Source organism: Chelonia mydas, chromosome 27 (genome assembly GCF_015237465.2).
Source record: "Chelonia mydas isolate rCheMyd1 chromosome 27, rCheMyd1.pri.v2, whole genome shotgun sequence".
Classification (NCBI taxonomy): Eukaryota; Metazoa; Chordata; order Testudines; family Cheloniidae; genus Chelonia; species Chelonia mydas.
Window position 1 is genome coordinate 4,849,565 of NC_057860.1, and position 17,585 is coordinate 4,867,149.

The 17,585-nt window shown below is 46.6% G+C and overlaps 1 protein-coding gene and 1 long non-coding RNA gene across 3 annotated transcripts in view; both read right to left on the bottom strand.

Moving 5' to 3' along the window:
- The window catches only part of ASIC2 (acid sensing ion channel subunit 2), a 1,285,436-nt gene that overhangs the window by 911,084 nt on the left and 356,767 nt on the right, over positions 1–17,585 (bottom strand). The gene's annotated exons all lie outside the window — the stretch shown is intronic.
- LOC122463916 overlaps positions 1–17,585 on the bottom strand; it is a 398,329-nt gene that overhangs the window by 25,830 nt on the left and 354,914 nt on the right. The window contains exon 2 of the long non-coding RNA XR_006287670.1: positions 4,798–4,974. This is a non-coding gene — a long non-coding RNA (uncharacterized LOC122463916). The remainder of the gene's footprint in view (positions 1–4,797; positions 4,975–17,585) is intronic.

Below are 17,585 nucleotides of genomic sequence, written 5' to 3' on the forward strand. Positions count from 1 at the left end.
TTGCTTGACCTGACAAATTGAAACATTGGGAAAACATCCAAATGAAACATTTTTACTGACTTTGTTTGCTTGCTTGCTTCTTTGTTTGCTTGTTTAAGGTTTCCGCCCCCCTCCCCCCAACCAAAACAATTTGGAAAACCTACGTGAGTTCACAGAGTGTTTCAGTGTTACCTAATCTGCAGTTTTCACCAAAAATAGTTTTGTGCAAAAAGTCTGCCCCAGCTCTAATAACAATTTAGCCCAGTTCAATATCTGCCCCTTAGAAGAGAGATGGGGATGCACTGAGACAGAGAGATACAGGCAGGGCCGGATTTACACCTTACGTGCCCATAGGCACAGCATCTTCAGCGCCCCCCTGCCTACAGCTAACCTTCGTGTTTTCCATAAAACATGAAAAGAAATATAAACACAGCCTCCCTGGGAAGGCACGAGACCCTCCGCTACGGATGGCGCTCCTACCCGCCCCAGGGGAGGCAATAGGAAGGGACTGTACCTCTCCCCATGGCGAGCGGTCCCCAGGTGTCTTCCATCCCTCCCGCAGCCCAGCGCAGCAGCCACGCTCTGTCTCTGCCCATGCAAGTGAATAGGGCACCAGCCACGCCCCTCCCTCTCTCTCCATGGCACAGGGCGGAGGCAGCGGGGTGGCGAGATTGGGAGGTGCTGGGATGCTCCCAGCAGCCGCCCCGCCTGGCCGTGGCTCACAGCACCCCCAGGCAGGCTGACTTGGATGTTCACCCTGCTCCAGCCGCGCATGCTGGGCAGCCACCAACCCATGCCAAGAGCCCAGCCACCTGCAGGGGAGCTGTATCTATTCACTTTTTAACTTTTAACTCACTTTTAATGTTTAGGTGCCCTTAGAATGCCAGCATCTCTAGGCATGTGCCTACTGTGCCTAATTGGAGATCCGGCCCTGTTCACAGGGGAGTTTTTCCCAAGGCAGGAGCTGCAGAGGAGGGCTTTCACACTAGCTAGAGGAGACCAGGTGACAATGGAATGACATCATGACCCAAGGATGATCTCATCTCCCGGGTTAACCTGTACAGAGTTACCCATATTAGGCTATATCCTGTGATCCTCTGCAGCACTTCTGCATTGCTTTTGTGACACATAGGCTGTGTCTACACTTGCTACAGTGCCTGGAGGGGTTCTCCCATCGCTGTAGTTAATCCACCTCCCCAAGAGGCAGTAGCTTGGTCAACAGAAGAATTCGTCCTTCAACATAGTGTTGTCTGCACCAGGACTTAGGTCAGTTTTAACTACATCACTGAGGGGTGTGGATTTTTCACACCCCTGAGCTCCGTAGTGGGTCAGCCTAACTTTTTATTGTAGACTTGGCCTAAGTCTAACAACATCATGGCAGAAGGAGGGATTCCTGGATGCCGAAGACCTGAAAGAGTGTATAATAATAATTATAACCCTCCACAACAAAAGTCAACAGCCAGCCGCAGATGAATCTGTTACTTGCATTCTCCTCTGTACTCAGCCGTTTCTTACCTGTTCACTCACCTACCCATCTGACAGCGAATGTCTGCACCGTTTTATTCTTGCCATTATGATAGCCTTTTTGCTGAGTTTCGAAAAATGTGCCAGCCCCATCGCGAGACCAGTTATTAAAATAAAGAGCAGGCCCAAGTTCCCATAAACTCTAAGGCCTCATCTACACTTAAAAAGCTAAGTGTGAAAAATTCACACCGCTGAGGACTCTAGTTAAGTTGACCCAGCCCCTGGTGTAGAAGTGGCGAGGTGGACAGAAGAATTCTTCCAGTGATCTAGCTACTGCCACTCAGGGGGGTGGGTTACCTACAGCGATGGAAAGAACCTCTTCTGTGGCTGTAGAAAGTGTCTACGCTACAGGGCATGGAGTGTAGACATGGCCTAAGTTCTGTGCACCTCCCTCTCTGACCCTGAGGCCAGCACAACTTAGAGTAACCTCTGGACTTCTCTGAGCTACACTGGCTCTTGGCAGCCCCTACGCCTGAGCATCTGAAACAGCCCTGAGCTGGGAGGGCTGATGAGAAGAGTCCCTGACTGTCTGGGTGAAGTGCATGGGGGAGCTGGGTTCGGGGCCTTACAACCTACAACTCACAGGAGGCTACCAGTGAGGGTCAGAGGTAAACAGAATGGGAAGGAGAGTTAAGGAGAAGCAAGACACGGGTTGTGCAATGATCGCCATCTTGGCCTACGCACTGGGGACCTCCAGAACTAGAAGCATGTTGTGCTGCAGCTTGGCCTACGAGCTGGGCTTGCCAAGTGGGGCTGTCACAGACTCCTAACCTCTGTGTATCACGCACAGCCGGGGACAGGCAGCACGCGCTCATCCGGGAGTTACACTCACACTTTTCAGCAAGGCACGGCTCTCACCTTGTGCATTGGAGCTGATTGGCTTGTGTTTCTCATAGTGACCCACACGTGGCTGAACGATGCTCCTGAAATCACCAGCAGCAAGTAACCAAACACAACGGGAAAAATACCCTTGCTGCATGGAAACCCCTTGTAAAACTTCCTTTCATTGAATCATAGAAGATTAGGGTTGGAAGAGACCTCAGGAGGTCATCTAGTCCAACGCCCTGCTCAAAGCAGGACCCACCCCAACTAAATTATCTCCATCCTTTGAGGTTTTTAAGGCCCTGCTTGACAAAGCCTTGGCTGGGATGATTTAGTTGGTGTTGGGCCTGCTTTGAGCAGGGGGTTGGAGTAGATCATAGAATATCAGGGTTGGAAGGGACCTCATGCCATCTAGTCCAACCCCCTGCTCAAAGCAGGACCAATCCCCAATTTTTGCCCCAGATCCCTAAATGGCCCCTTCAAGGATTGAACTCACAACCCTGGGTTTAGCAGGATAATGCTCAAACCACTGAGCTATCCCTCCCCCACTCCTGAGGTCTCTTCCAACCCTAATCTTCTATGATTCTATGTATGGAAGTTTTAGGAGGGGTTTGCATGCTGCAAGGGTATTTTTCCAGCTGCGTTGGTTACTTGCTCCTGGTGATTTCGTGAGCATCGTTGCTAGGAAGAAACAAGCCACGTTAGAGCAGCTATTCCACAAGGATGTGCTAATCGTCTCTAGAACATCACGGTTACTTTATTGCTACACTAGCTTCAATTAGCCCCCATGCAAGACAGTTTTAATTACCTCCATTACCTTCAATAGAAAAAAAATGCCCTTGACAGAAAGAGACGGGGCACATTGTGACAGCGGCCAAGGACCTCTGTGGTCTACAGACAGAGCCAGGGGAGAGTATTAGCAGATTCTCAGTTCTGCTCTACTGACCTCGGTTTTGAAGATTTCCAGATAAGCACAGCACATTGGGTGTTGAAATCTTGGGATAACCTGGCCCCCGTTGTAGGTGTTGGGCCCTCAGCAAGCTCAGCCGGAGCGCTCTTAAAAATGTGACTCATAGCAGAGCATCAAGAAGGGACTGGGAAGTTAATGTTACCTTTTTTCATAGCTTTCACCAGGGCCACCCCCAGCAGAGGTATGACTGAGCGCTTCCCAATGCAGAAATAGAAACGTAGGGCAGGAAGGGACTGCGAAAGGTCATCTCATCCAGCCCTTGAAATGAGGCAGGGTTCAGTACACCTAATCCTGGGGGTGGGTGCGTGGGGGTCACAGTAAGTGTACCTCACAGGGTAATGTCTAGGAATGTAGAGACCGCTACTTTCAAGAAGTGCCTGATGAGAGAGCACAGTCAGTAAGGGGGAAGGAACACCGACTGCATCTTGCACGGTCTTGGGTCTCTCTCGTTAATGCTTGAACTCTGACCAAGCACAGCACGCAATACTCTGGTTCCCACCGTAACCCCTGTGCTAATGCAGTGGAAATCAATCAGTCCCACCTTTTTTTACATTGTCCTGTACATAAGAACAAGGCATCCATTCTGTGAAATTAAGGGCAAGTGCATTTCCCTTTATACTAATATGGCCCTTGTTATAGAAGCATGCACAGTTTTGTAATGTATTCAGCCTCCCAGCATCCCTGTGGGGTAGGCAAGGGCTGTTATCACCATTTTACAGAGTGGGGAACTGAGGCACAGAGAGACTAAGTGACTTCCCCAAGGTCACAGAGGGAGGCAGTGGCAGGCCAGGGACTAGGTGACCTCCTGAGGTCTCTTCCAACCCTAATCTTGTATGATTCTATGATAATCTCCTGCATAGGTGCTGGAAGTAGGGGTGCTCAGGGTGCTCCCGCACCTTCTGGCTTGAAGTGGTTTCCATTATATACAGGATTTACAGCTTGGTTCAATGGCTCTCAGCACCTCCACTATACAAATTGTTCCAGCACCTCTGATTTCCTGAGCCCCAAATTAGCATTGTGACCACTGGACCATCTTTCCCCTCTTCTTAGATCAGCTGCTGTATCTGGGATGAGCACCCCTGCTTCATATATTTAGCACTGACAGCAGTCACTGGAGTTTGCGGGTGCTGAATGCTGCCGTGTGAAATTTGGGTAGCCTTGGGCCATGCCATGTGACTGAGTCTGGAAAATAAAGACCCAGCCCAAGCGTCAAACCTTTATCACACTAAGAGCAAATGGAAAGAAATGCTCTGTGGCTGCCATGTGGAATCAAGGGCGGAACGGCCCTTTGCTACGGGCATCACTGGGTCACAAAAGGAGGCTGGGCTGATGGAGGGAAATCTTACGACTAATTCTGTTATGCAGCTCTGCACCCTAGCTAAGATTCATGCTTCTCGGTATAAACCCCAGGGGTCAGGCAGGAAAGCTTCCTGCAATGTTTTCCATGGTGATCAGTGTGTTAGAGAGAGAGAGATGCAACAGGTTTATTCTGGAGCATTTACCTTTCCTTGGAGCATCAGGTGTTGGCTACTGCTGGAGGCATGATACTGGATTTGCTGGACCAACTGTCCGATCCAGGATGGCCCATCCTGGGTTCTGACCCGAGATCTAAATGCATATTTCCAACGTGTGCTGTGCCTCGTGCTGTTCCAGGAACGGGGTGTGATATTCATAACGGGCTGGAAAATCAAAGAAATCCTAATTGTGATTTAATGACTTTCACTCTAATGAGCCTCCAGGAAAAAAGTATTTTCAATTAACAAATATAAACATAATGTCTAGTTACGCCATTAAACATTCTGCAAAGTTTGCTAATTAAGGACTAGAATTCATAGAGCATTGGGCTGGAACTAGGGATGCCACTGGTCCGCACGGAGAGGTGTGTATTTGCACGAGTAGCTTAAAGCTCATCTCCTTGCTCACCGAGTCCTGCTGCTGTCTCTGTGTGGGGCTAGGTCCCTTCTCCTGAGATAAAGTCACTGCCTGCAAAGCCCCCCTTCTCCTCTGCCCATGGGTTACAGAGGTGTAAGAGCCCCATGGCAGGCGCAGTCTCCAGGATGAACCTCTCTGCTCTGGCTTCTACAGTGCAAAGTAGTCCCATGGCTCTGGAGAACCTGTCCCATGGTGTCTGTGGTTTCTGGCTCAGATTTCAGATGAACAGGCTCAATTCATGGATGCTGCCAGAAGTACGAGACAGTTCTGTTCCCCTGAATGAGATCCTGAAGATGCTTGTGGGACTGAAGCAAAGACCTACTTGCTGCATCTCCCTTCAGGTCTCTTCTCTGCAGGCTGTGACCCAATGGAGGCCACTTCCCTTACCGGGGCCTGGACTTGATTGTCTCCCGCTCATGTTGTGACATCTCTCTGTCCTCCAAGGGTTTTCCAGGGGAGGAGTGGGTGAGCGGTTGGCTTCTGGAGTTGGGCATTGGCCACATTTGCACTGTGCAAGCTTTGGCTGGGATAGTTTAGTCCCCTGAAGTCCACAGGGTTACACTGGTCTACACAAGAGGAGAATCGGGCCCTCAGACTACTTCCTAGCAGCATAGTCTTTGTCAGGTGAATCCCAGTTTATGTTCTTCAGCTGTTACTAGTTTGTATTTGCTAACGACTGGCAGCTCGCTGGGCAGTACGGAGCACACAGACCCTGCCCCCAGGAGCTGACGGACTCAATAACACGGTGATCTATCCAGCAAGACTTTGCAGTCAGTAAATGCTGCAGGACAGGCTTTACAAGGGCCTCTGCTCTAATCATCTTTCAATGTTACTTCAAAATGACAGCTGAGAACAAAGGGAAAGCTGCCACGTGGCTGTCAGATTCGCCGTCAGTCCAACCTGCCTCACGCAGAACATTTAAAGGGCAAATGCATTTTGCTGGCCCAGATACTTCTTTTCACCGGAATTGTACACCAGGGGAGTTCCTTTGATGTCCCTGGTATGAGGCCTGGTCTATGCCTAAACATTGAATCAACTTAGTTACATTGCTCACGGCTGTGAACAATTTCACACCTTGTGTGACATATTTAGGTTGATGTACCCCCCACTGTAGGTGCAGCCGGGTCACCTGCTGTAGTGTGGACGTACCGTCAGTGAGAACAGTGGCATGCCCCGTCTAGAGGCAGTTTCGTTGCACTGTGTCATTGCCAAGTGGGCCTCCTGGGGATGACAGGTGTTCATCAACGTCAGAGGAGAAGCACATGGAAAAGAATCAATGCGTTCGAAGTGATAGAGTGAGGTGATTGATTGGGCTGGATGCTGCTTGGAGTGACACCAGAGTAATCATACTGTGACCAATCAGGAAAGCATAACTGGTCCTACGGCTACAGCCCTTCCAAAGCACCAATTGAATTACATACTTTGGTCCAGAATTTGAACCACTTGCTTGAACTATCAAGAACTTACTCAGATGAGGAACCCCACTGATTTTGAGACTTACAAAGAAAAAAAACAAACCATACCATACCTCAAGGCCTACGTAAACATATACTGTTCCCGTTTGGCCTGCATGATTAACCGATATTTGGTACCTTGCAGGGTTATTTTGCTGGGTCACAGAGGAACTTGTAGAAGAGCAGGAACTGAATGCTGGTTCTCCCAGATGCCAGGCTCGCAGGCCAAGCCTCAAGGACACCTCAGCAAGCTGGAAAGTGTGAAACAAAAATACTGCAGGTGTAAGCTGCTTTTGAAAGTTAATCAAAGGCCAGAAGTAATTGAATCAGTGCTATCGATTCAGCCTCTTTTGGACTCCGTACACAGTGGCTCCTGGTGCCAGGTGGACTAAGGTCTGCTAATGTGGGTTTGTTAGTTTTGTCTTTTCTGCAAATCCATTGCTAAGCTGCTGTTATGGCCTGTCACACAAGGGGACTTGGAAGTGGGGACATGTGGGGAAAGAGAGTTGGGGAGGAACAGCTCTTGTGGGGAAAAGAAGGGAGAGTCGGGCAGAACCAAGATTTCACAGCTGGGAGGAGAAAATTGACATTTATATGATAGGCAAAGAACACAGTAGGATGCTACCATGTTCTGCCCGGGTTTATTCTTCTCTTCAGGGCCTGAGGCAGCAACATAGGAGTCATGGAGGGGATGTTCTCTTGTAGGCATCCCATTCCTCTTGGCCTCTTTTAGGGATATTTCCATTTTCATCCCAGTCATTAACAGCAGACACTGCTGCTGGAATACAAAGGCCAGGACCGAATCTCTCTGACCCTTTCTCTCTTTCCTTGCAACCAACAAAGAGCAAAAGACCAGTTTCCTGAAGCAGCAGCGTAGGACACAACACATGCCAGGCGCATTGCAGGTTTTTAATGTTCCTTCTTCTGAGATATCAGGCAGCAGTGACTTCCATGCAGGGGAAATGGATAAAGCTGCCAGCTAACTTGCTGGTTGTGTCTAGTTTGCCCAGGTCTGCAGTGACTAGAAACAGAGAACACTGCATAAAATAGTTGTTCAAATAAAAGCTCTTTTCATCCACTAGGCATGCACCTTCATCGGGGCGATGTTTCGGTTTAATTGCTACCCATGAAGAGGAACATTCCCCATAGCCACTTGTTTTGATGTTTTTATGCAAAGGGTCACACAAGCCCCTTGAAATTCACAGAAGGGACCATCGTGTCATCTAGTCAGATGGTTCCCAAACTTTCCCCCCAAGGACCCTTTGTCATCTTATCAAGTGCCCCAGACTCCTTTTATTTCTGGTACTACCAGGACACCCCTGCCAGCCTGGGATCGACTCTGCCTGTAGGACCTCTCACACAGAGGTCCTGCTATGTGGGAGAAGGCCATTTGTAGAACAAAATGGCATCCTCCATGCAGCAAAAGCGCCAGAACACCATTCCGGTGCGTTCTGGCTCCGGGTCAAGGGATGGACCCCACCTCATAACATCCAGAGAACCCCCAGGGGTCCATGGACCCAACGTTGGAAACAACTGATCTGATCAGACCATCTGTATACACAGGGTGTAAAATTTCCCCAAAATAATTCCTAGGGTAGATTGTTTAGAAAAATAATTGAATCTTGATTTAAAAATGGTCAGTGATGGAGAATCCACCACGAACCTTGGAAATGCCTTGAATAGAGACCCTACCATTTTTAATTTAAAGAATGTTAATCGAAATTTCAATAACAGCAACAAAGAAGGGGGAAAATTGCATTTCTGTACTTCCCCACCCCCTCCCTTTTCAAACAGTTTTTTATTTCCTTCTAGTGAACAGAAACAACACCATGAGACTGAGGTGAGCAGTCAGACCTCACAAGCAGGGGTGTGCGAATAATCAATGTTTCACTTTTCTGGCAATTCTGAAAAATGAAAATAATTCACTTTGGGCTGACCTGATGGGAATTTTTTTCAAAAAGTTTGAATTAAAAAGTTGAGAAAAAATTCATTTTGATTTTGAGATATTTTAACTTTTTTTAAAATGGAAATTAATTTCAAATTGAAAAATTAAAATGTTTCATTTAGAAAATGTCAAAACTAAAGGTTTAGACTGTATCAGTCTGTCCCCCCCGTGATTTTTCCTGCCCCAGGCAAATTCCATGGATAGAAATATATTTGCAGGAGGTACCTGAAGAATTGGAAATAAGAGACACATTCATAAAAAGGCTCATTGTGGAAAATTTACAACCAGTATTAAGTGCTAAATTCATTGCATCCATTATTCCCTTTTGGACCAAATTGCAAAATGTATTTTTTTCTCCTCTGCAGAAAATTTCATCAAAAAAACCCAAAACTGGGAGGGGGAGGAAGGAAAAAATGAAAAATTTCAGATGAAAACTGCCAAAAAATCCCAGAAAATTCTAGGTTTTTGGCACCACATTTTGAGTTTTCCAAGAGAAAATAAATAGAAATCAAGGCACTTTCTGTGAGTCTTTTTGTTTAGTTGAAAGCTTAAATTTCCATAATAAAAGTTTTGATGGAAAATTTTTTGACCTTCCTTCTTTGCTAGAAATGGTGCTGCCAGCACCAGCAGTAAATGAAAACATTCGAAAAAGCAGATGCTTCCCTTCCCTCTACGCACTGCAATCTTGTTCAGCGCTCATCTGCTAGTCTTTCATTGCGTAATGATCACCTAAGAAGCCAGCATCAGTGATGCAAAATGAAGCTTGCTGCTGCTATATTTCTGATCTCTATTGCACTGGCCCTTGCTTCAAGCTGCAGTTTAAGGCACAGACAACACAGCTGGCTGCACCACTAACCTTGGTGCAAATTCCTCTCTTTCTGTGCCCTGTGTCTGCAAGCTCCATGACTTGATCCAGATTTCTGGGACAGATTTGCAGGTAAAGTTTCCAGATCCATTAACAGCCTTGGAAGAACGATCTGGTAAACAGCGTGCTGGAGGCCATACCATCATCCACTCCATCCTAGTTTCTAGCTATCAGCAAGCCAAGAATAATTCATGAAGCAGAAGGTTTATGCATTTCTGGAATAGCCTGCTGTGCAAAAGGAACCACACAAAACTCTAATCACCAGGCTGATAGCAACAGTAGCAGGCGATTACCATGGGGCTTTTTCATTGCTCGTTGCATTCAAGCAGATGGATAGCTTGGGGATTTGCTCTCCTCCACTCACAGGAGCACGACATTGTTGGAGCAAATCCAGTCTCCATCTATTGCAATGGAAAGATGTTTCCTCCATCAGATCAGATGGAGAGGACTCTGTATCGGGTATGAACAGCGTTGCTGAATACTCAATGGGGAAACCAGATGTGGCAAAATTGCTGGTTTCAGGAGATGCCTGCTCTGGCTAGGGGTAAAGGCCTAGCAATGGAGGGAAAAGGACAGTGCAGGTACAAATGAATGTGTGTCACATTTCCTCCCACTGTCTCTGAGCCAGAGACGGTATGAGTCTGTTACAGCCCCAGCTCAGGAGACTTGGCTCTGAAGCTCAAGCTATAGTAATTCCTTTATTCAGGTCCAGAGGTTCCCAATTCGGTTCCTGTTATTGTGACTGCCACTTAAGTGTCTGAGACTATAAGTGTTTGTGCTATAATGCTGTTTGTATGTGGATAGAGAGATATACATTATAACTGGGTCTCTCTACAGCTTGGTTTCTTAACACCGTTAGAGTGTCTTTTTGTCTGTCAACGTAGCTAGGCAAAACCTGTGTTGCTATGCAACCGTTCCTAATGGTGACAGCGAATCATGCACTAGCACGTGGTTCTTTTTCCTGTTTAAGGGGGTCCTGAAATGTCAGTGTTTTTTGGAAAGGCTTATTTTTAACCCAGCACCTTTCAGACAAAAAAAATGCCTTTATTTTAGATTAAAGAAAAAAAAAACATGCAAAAAGAGTAACGTCTCCAGGAAAGAGCACGGTGTGTGTGTTGCTTGTAACAAGCTATAGCAACCCTGAGAACAAAATGGTGACTGTGGAGTTCTTAGCAATTTAAAGGGCAAGTACAGAGAGAACAAAGGCACCATTTCAACCTAAATACACAAAGTTACTATGTTCATATTGGGTGAACTAGAGGTTAGGTCAGACATAAGGGCTACACAGACCTTGAGCTGAATTTCACCTAACACTGCTATTATTCTTATGAACCTGTGTTCTTGTAGCCACCCCCCACAACCAGGATCAGGTCTTGGTTGTGCTGGGACTGTACAAACACATAGGAAGGCACAGTGTAAAATTCTGGCCCCACTGAAGTCAATGCCAAAACTCCCACATACTTCAGTGGGGCCAGGATTTCACCCAGGGTCTCTGCCCCACCGTCTAATTGTAACTGTGTGTAATTGCCTGGCTTAGCTCTGTTATTAAATGGGCTTAATTATCCTCTGTGCCTTGCCAATCACGTCCACAGCAAACAACTGCGGAAGACTATTCCGGTGCAGAAGAAGCTATTAAAGACCTAGGAGGCAAAGATCCTGTTTTGTTGCAAACATTTATCATAGTGAAGAGTAATAAAGCAAGCCCATGATCCGTATAAAGAAGGGCTTCTAAAGGGGTTTGTGAAAGAGACATCAAGGGCGAAATCCTGGGCAACAGGAGTTTTGCCGTTGACTTTAATGGGGCCTGGTTTTCTTCCCAATTCTCAGGATTCTTTAACAATACCAAGCCCTTCTGTACTTTCCTAACTGGAAGCAAGCTGCTGTGCTGAAAGAAGCATGTTCTGTTCACACAGGTATGTGAGTGAGGGACACGCAGATCCATGTACATACAATCCAGCTCTTGTCTCGTGCTAGAAAGATTTTAAAAAATTCCCTACGAACGAACGAAGGTAAGAAAAGGGGGATGAATTTTTAAAATCTAACTAAGCCATTTGGACTGCTGGTTTCTCTCAGCACTTCTTCCAGCTTGAGACGAGGAAATTATATTGTGACGTTTCACTTGTTGTTTCTAACAATAATTACCTTCACTGTCGGGTTCACATGAAAATCCAGGATCCTGTTGTGTTTGAGATGTCTTGGTCTGCAGGAGACTATTTAGAAACCCTCTAAAATGGTTGTTAATTTTATACCGCTCCTCCAATTATTATTAACAATAATAACAATTCACTAATAGCCTTTAACAATAATGTAGCCCACCATTGCAGTGTGGTGCTCTGTATCCCTCTGGTGGTGGTAGGGCCACATAGAGAGACTAATGAGCCTACCGCAGCTACGGCTATTTTTGCTCAAACAGTAGAGACTCAAGCTGGTCCAGGATTCAATCCCTGGTGCCAACAACCGCCCCCCCCCCCTTCTGGTGGCATCAGGTTACAATAGTGCTAATAATATTATCCATTCACGGTTTATTTTATCATTTTATTTAATAGGCAGCAGGTTTAAAACAAACAAAAGGAAGTCTTTCTTCACACAACACATAGTCAACCTGTGGAACTACTTGCCAGAGGATGTTGTGAAGGCCAAGACCATAACAGGGTTCAAAAAAGAACTAGATAAGTTCATGGAGGATAGGTCCATCAATGGCTGTTAGCCACAAAGGGCAGGGATGGTGTCCCTAGCCTCTGTTTGCCAGAAGCTGGGAATGGGCAATGGGATGGATCACTTGATGATTACCTGTTCTGTTCATTCCCTCTGAAGCACCTGACAGGATGCTGTTGGAAGACAGGATACTGGGCTAGATGGACCTTTCGTCTGACCCACTATGGCCATTCTTATATTCTTACATTTATTATAGTAGCCCCTTGACGACCCAAATGAGATCAGGGCTCCAGTGTCCTAGGTGCTGTATAAACTCATAGGGCCTTAGTCTCATTTACACTCAGGCCACCACTTTTCACCATTCTGGCAATGGGAATGGGGCTTACTTACACTCACTCGAAGGCCCCTTTACACTGCCGGGGTGGCACAAAGAGGCCTCAGCGTAACAGAGAATCAGGCCCAACTTTTTTTTAATCTTGTTTCAATGCTGCTGCTGATCAAACATCAAGAGCAACTAACTCCTGGGTGCAATTTTCATAAAGCATCTGAGGGGCAGATTCTTACAGATATTTAAGCATCCAGCTCCCCTGGGTGTTGGGTGCCGAAATACCTTCAAAAATTTGGCCCTAAGTGACCTAGGACAAAGTCGCATTTTCAGAAGCGATATAGGCACCTAGGGCTTGTCTAGTCGGTGACTTCCCGTGCAGAGAACTAGGGTGTGGCTCTACGGCAAACCAGCTGGCTACGTAGTAATCTCCTGGGTGGACACTGCTACAGCACGGTTGGGAGCATAGTAAACCAAACCGCCCCCCACGACTTTTCCTGCCTTGTAGCAGCGTCCACATGGGATGAGATTGTGCAGCAAGCTGGTGTGCTGTAGATTCACCCCCTGACTGGCTGCGCAGTAACTCACCGTGTAGACAAGCCCTTTGTGGTCTGAGAGTCAATGAGACTTTGGTTACTTTGACATTTTTGAAAATATCACCCTATGTTAACGACAAACATTGTGATTTGTAGTGAAGTTCCAGACTTTATCATCACTTTCCAGGGGACGTTAAAATGGCTGAAATGAAGATCCTTACAAAGGCAGCAATTCTTGTTCCCAGGAGAGGAATCTTGATGACAATCAAGCCCATGTGTATTCATATGCTATGCAACTGCATCCCATTCTTCCAGTGAAGAATGAGTTAAGCTTGAACACGGATTGTTTAATAACTAAAATGTTGAACCTTCCTTTCAGGAAGCGCAGTATAGTGCCTCTTTTCCCGAATGTTTACTGCTCTCCTGACTTTTGGAATTCTCTTCAGGAAGGTTAAGATTTTATAATGGTTATTTTTAGTAAAAGTCATGGACCTGTCACAGGCAATAAACAAAAATTCACAGAAGCCGTGACCTGTCTGTGACTTTTGCTTCTGTGGCTCCTTGGTTTCCCCAGCCACCATGGTGGCTGGGAGCTGTGGGGTTCCCCCAATACCTTTGGCAGCTGGAAGCTGCAGTGGGCCCCCCCTCCACCCCTGGCGGCTGGGAGCTGCAGGGTGACCATATTTCCCAAAGAGAAAAAGGGACACCCCCAGCCACTCACTGAGGCGTCCCCCTACCCCACATGCAAGACTGTCACCCATCGCTGGAACCGAAATGAGGGCCCCCTCAGGAGCCTGTCACCTGTGGCTGGAAACTTGCAAGGGGCCCTCTGTGGCCTGTTGCTGGAACCCTGCCAGGGTCCTGCTGGCTGCCAGCTCCAGAGTCCCGCAGCCCCTGGGGCTGAAGCAGAGAATTTCATGACTTCCATGACATAAACATTGCCTTACTCTTAAGTGATGGGAATCGAAACTATAAAGAATCCCTTGCTATCTTGGTTGCTCATTGCTCGTTGCCCATGGCACATCAAAGAAAACCACTGTAATCTTCTAGTTTGTGGTGAAAGTGGAATAAAAATGCTCTGCCTAAGAAAATGTGTTCATGACTCCAATGAAAGCCTAAGAAAGTGTGTTCATGACTCCACTGCCATCCATTGTTCCCAGACAACCTGGGCTATTTCCGAATAACTCTCTGTCTATCAGTCCCAGCAGCTGAATGGAGTGAATCTCTCACTTCCTGTATATTACTGTGTAACAGCAGGATTGTCATAGGCTGTCTGCCCCCACGCTGGCCAGTAAGGGGTGAATAGAACCCTAGGGAGGCTGCATGAAAAGCAGCCAATAGGAGAGGGGCTGTGAGGAGCGGCCAATCAGGGCCCATCTGGCCTGTATAAAAAGAACCTCAGGCCAGAGCAGCGTCAGTAGCTGTCTGGAGCTTGGGGAGGGAGAACTGTGTCTGGAGTAGGCTGCAATCCTGTAGCATCTTGGACAGAGCAGTGCAGGTGGGAACCCGGGGGAAAGAGAAGGAGTTTGGGATGGGCTGCTGAGACTGAGGAGGGTGCTGTAGCTGTGAGGAAGTGGCCCAGGGAAATGCAGCGATAGTAGAGACAAAGGAATGCAGCTAGTGACTGCGGTTCAGAGGGCCCCTGGGCTGGGATATGGAGTAGTGGGTGGGCCTGGATCCCCCCCACTTCCCACTGGGGAAGTGGCAGGACAATTGAGGAGCTAAACCTCCTCCCAAAGAGGGGAACGTGGATAGTGACACGGCCAGAGGGCTGAGCCACAAAGAGGACGTTGCGGTTCCTGACACTGCAGAGGGACTGCAGGTGGACTACGGGAAAGGAGTGACAGTGTGCAAACCACGGACCGGGGGCATCGGCCTCAAGCTAATCCCCAGAACGCTCAGGAGGAGGCGCCAGTCCGGCGGCAAGTGACGCGCTCTGTGACAAGGATATTTACAAATGCTCAATGAGTTATCATACACATCCTGAAACAGTCAGCTCTATTTCTCATCTCAATGTCACGTTTCAAAATAGCTTCTCTTTTAACAGCTCAGGCTACCTGAAGTTCACTGAGAAATTCCCAGCATGTACATAAAATATCAAATCATATCTACACATGGTAGCCTGTTAATGTGAAGCTGTTATTGCCAAAGGAATGGTCTGGCATCACAAAGAGACAGGGCAGCTGGTGTGTGGCGATGTGTGAACGGTTTGGATAGATCACAGCTGTCCCTGACTTTCACTCAGAATTCAATCTCACCATATATGAGGTTTGAAAAATGTTTGCTGAACCTTGTTATTATTTTGTTGTTGTTGCAAGCATTACATTTCATCCTGAGCCCACCGAGTCCCTTTTCACAATGCATCTGAACCACTGGAATACCACAAGGGCAATGCAATCTCCGAGTTACAACTAACTATAAAGCTCACGCAAATGAATACTCATCTTGCTATGCTGATTTACATCGGTTTGTGCTGGTTTGCATGCCAGGCTTTCGTTGCTTCTAGTTAGTCTCCAATCTACTGGTGTCATTCATGCATCTGTTTGCTTATCTTTAGATCTAACGCACGTTCCTGAAATCTTTCATTTACTAGGTCTGCTTTGCAAGCTTCAGCCTCCGAAACAGGGATGTAAACGTCCAGGATTCAAAGCCAACAAATGGTTTTCTGTTAGAGAATTAAGTCAATGGATGCCAACTAATTATATAAGCACTCATTTCCTTGAAATATCCTCTGCTGATGGGTTAGTTTCACTGATCTTTTTATCCCACCTATATGGAGTGGGAGTGTTTTATTTTCCTTTTCCATTGCCCTGCTACTCTGCTACTCAAATTCTAGCTGCCACTAAAAGGTGGGGAATTAATTTCCTATCTTCATGAACCCTGTTTAGACTTCAGAGTGGTAGCCGTGTTAGTCTGTATCAGGAAAAACAATGAGGCGACTTTGTGGCACCTTAGAGTCTAACAAATTTATTTGGGAATAAGCTTTCATGGGCTAGGACCCACTTAATCAGATGAATGGAGTGGAAAATACAGGAGCAGGTATAAATACATGAAAAGATGTGAGTTGCCTTACCAAGTGTGAGGTCAGTCTAACGAGACAATTCAATTGACAGCAGGATACCAAGGGAGGGAAAATAACTTTTGAAGTAGTAATGAGAGTGGCCTATTTCAGACAGCTGACAAGAAGGTGTGAATAACAGTAGGGGGAAATTAGTATTGGGGAAATTAGGTTTAAGTTTTATAATGACCTAACCACCCCCAGTCTTTATTCAGGCCTAATCTGATGGTGTCTAGTTTTCAAATTAAATCCAGTTCTGCAGTTTCATGTTGGAGTCTGTTTTTGAAGTTTTTTTGTTGAAGAATTGCCACTTTTAGGTCTGTTATGGAGTGACCAGGGAGATTGAAGTGTTCTCCTACTGGTTTTTGAATGTTATAATTCCTGATGTCAGATTTGTGTCCATTTATTCTTTTGCGTAGAGACTGTCCAGTTTGGCCAATGTACATGGCAGAGGGGCATTGCTGGCACATGATGGCATATATCACATTGGTAGATGTGCGGGTGAATGAGCCCCTGCTGGTGTGGCTGATGTGGTTAGGTCCTATGATGGTGTCCCTTGAATAGATATGTGGACAGAGTTGGCAATGGGCTTTGTTGCACGGATAGGTTCCTGGGTTAGTGTTTTTGTTGTGTGGTGTATAGTTGCTGGTGAGTATTTGCTTCAGGTTGGGGGGCTGTCTGTAAGCGAGGACTGGCCTGTCCCCCAAGGTCTGTGAGAGTGAGGGATCGTCTTTCAGGATAGGTTGTAGATCCTTGATGATCCTTGTAGATTCTTGATGATGTGCTGGATGCAGGAACCAAACCCTGCAACAAACCATGTTGCCAACTCTGTCCACATATCTATTCAAGGGACACCATCATAGGACCTAACCACATCAGCCACACCATCAGGGGCTCGTTCACCAGCACATCTACCAATGTGATATATACCATCATGTGCCAGCAATGCCCCTCTGCCATGTACATTGGCCAAACCGGACAGTCTCTAAGCAAAATAATAAATGGACACAAATCTGACATCAGTAATCATAACATTCAAAAACCAGTTGGAGAACACTTCAATCTCCCTGGTCACTCAATAACAGACCTAAAAGTGGCAATTCTTCAACAAAAAAACTTCAAAAACAGACTCCAACATGAAATTGCAGAATTGGATTTAATTTGCAAACTGGACACCATCATATTAGGCCTGAATAAAGACTGGGAGTGGTTGGGTCATTGCAAAACCTAAACCTAATTTCCCCAATACTAATTTCCCCCTACTGTTACTCACACCTTCTTGTCAACTGTCTGAAATGGGCCACTCTCATTACCACTTCAAAAGTTATTTTTCCTCCCTTGGTACCCTGCTGTCAATTGAATTGTCTCGTTAGACTGACCTCACACATGGTAAGGCAACTCACATCTTTTCATGTATTTATACCTGCTCCTGTATTTTCCACTCCATGCATCTGATGAAGTGGGTTCTAGCCCACAAAAGCTTATGCCCAAATAAATTCGTTAGTCTCTAAGGTGCCACA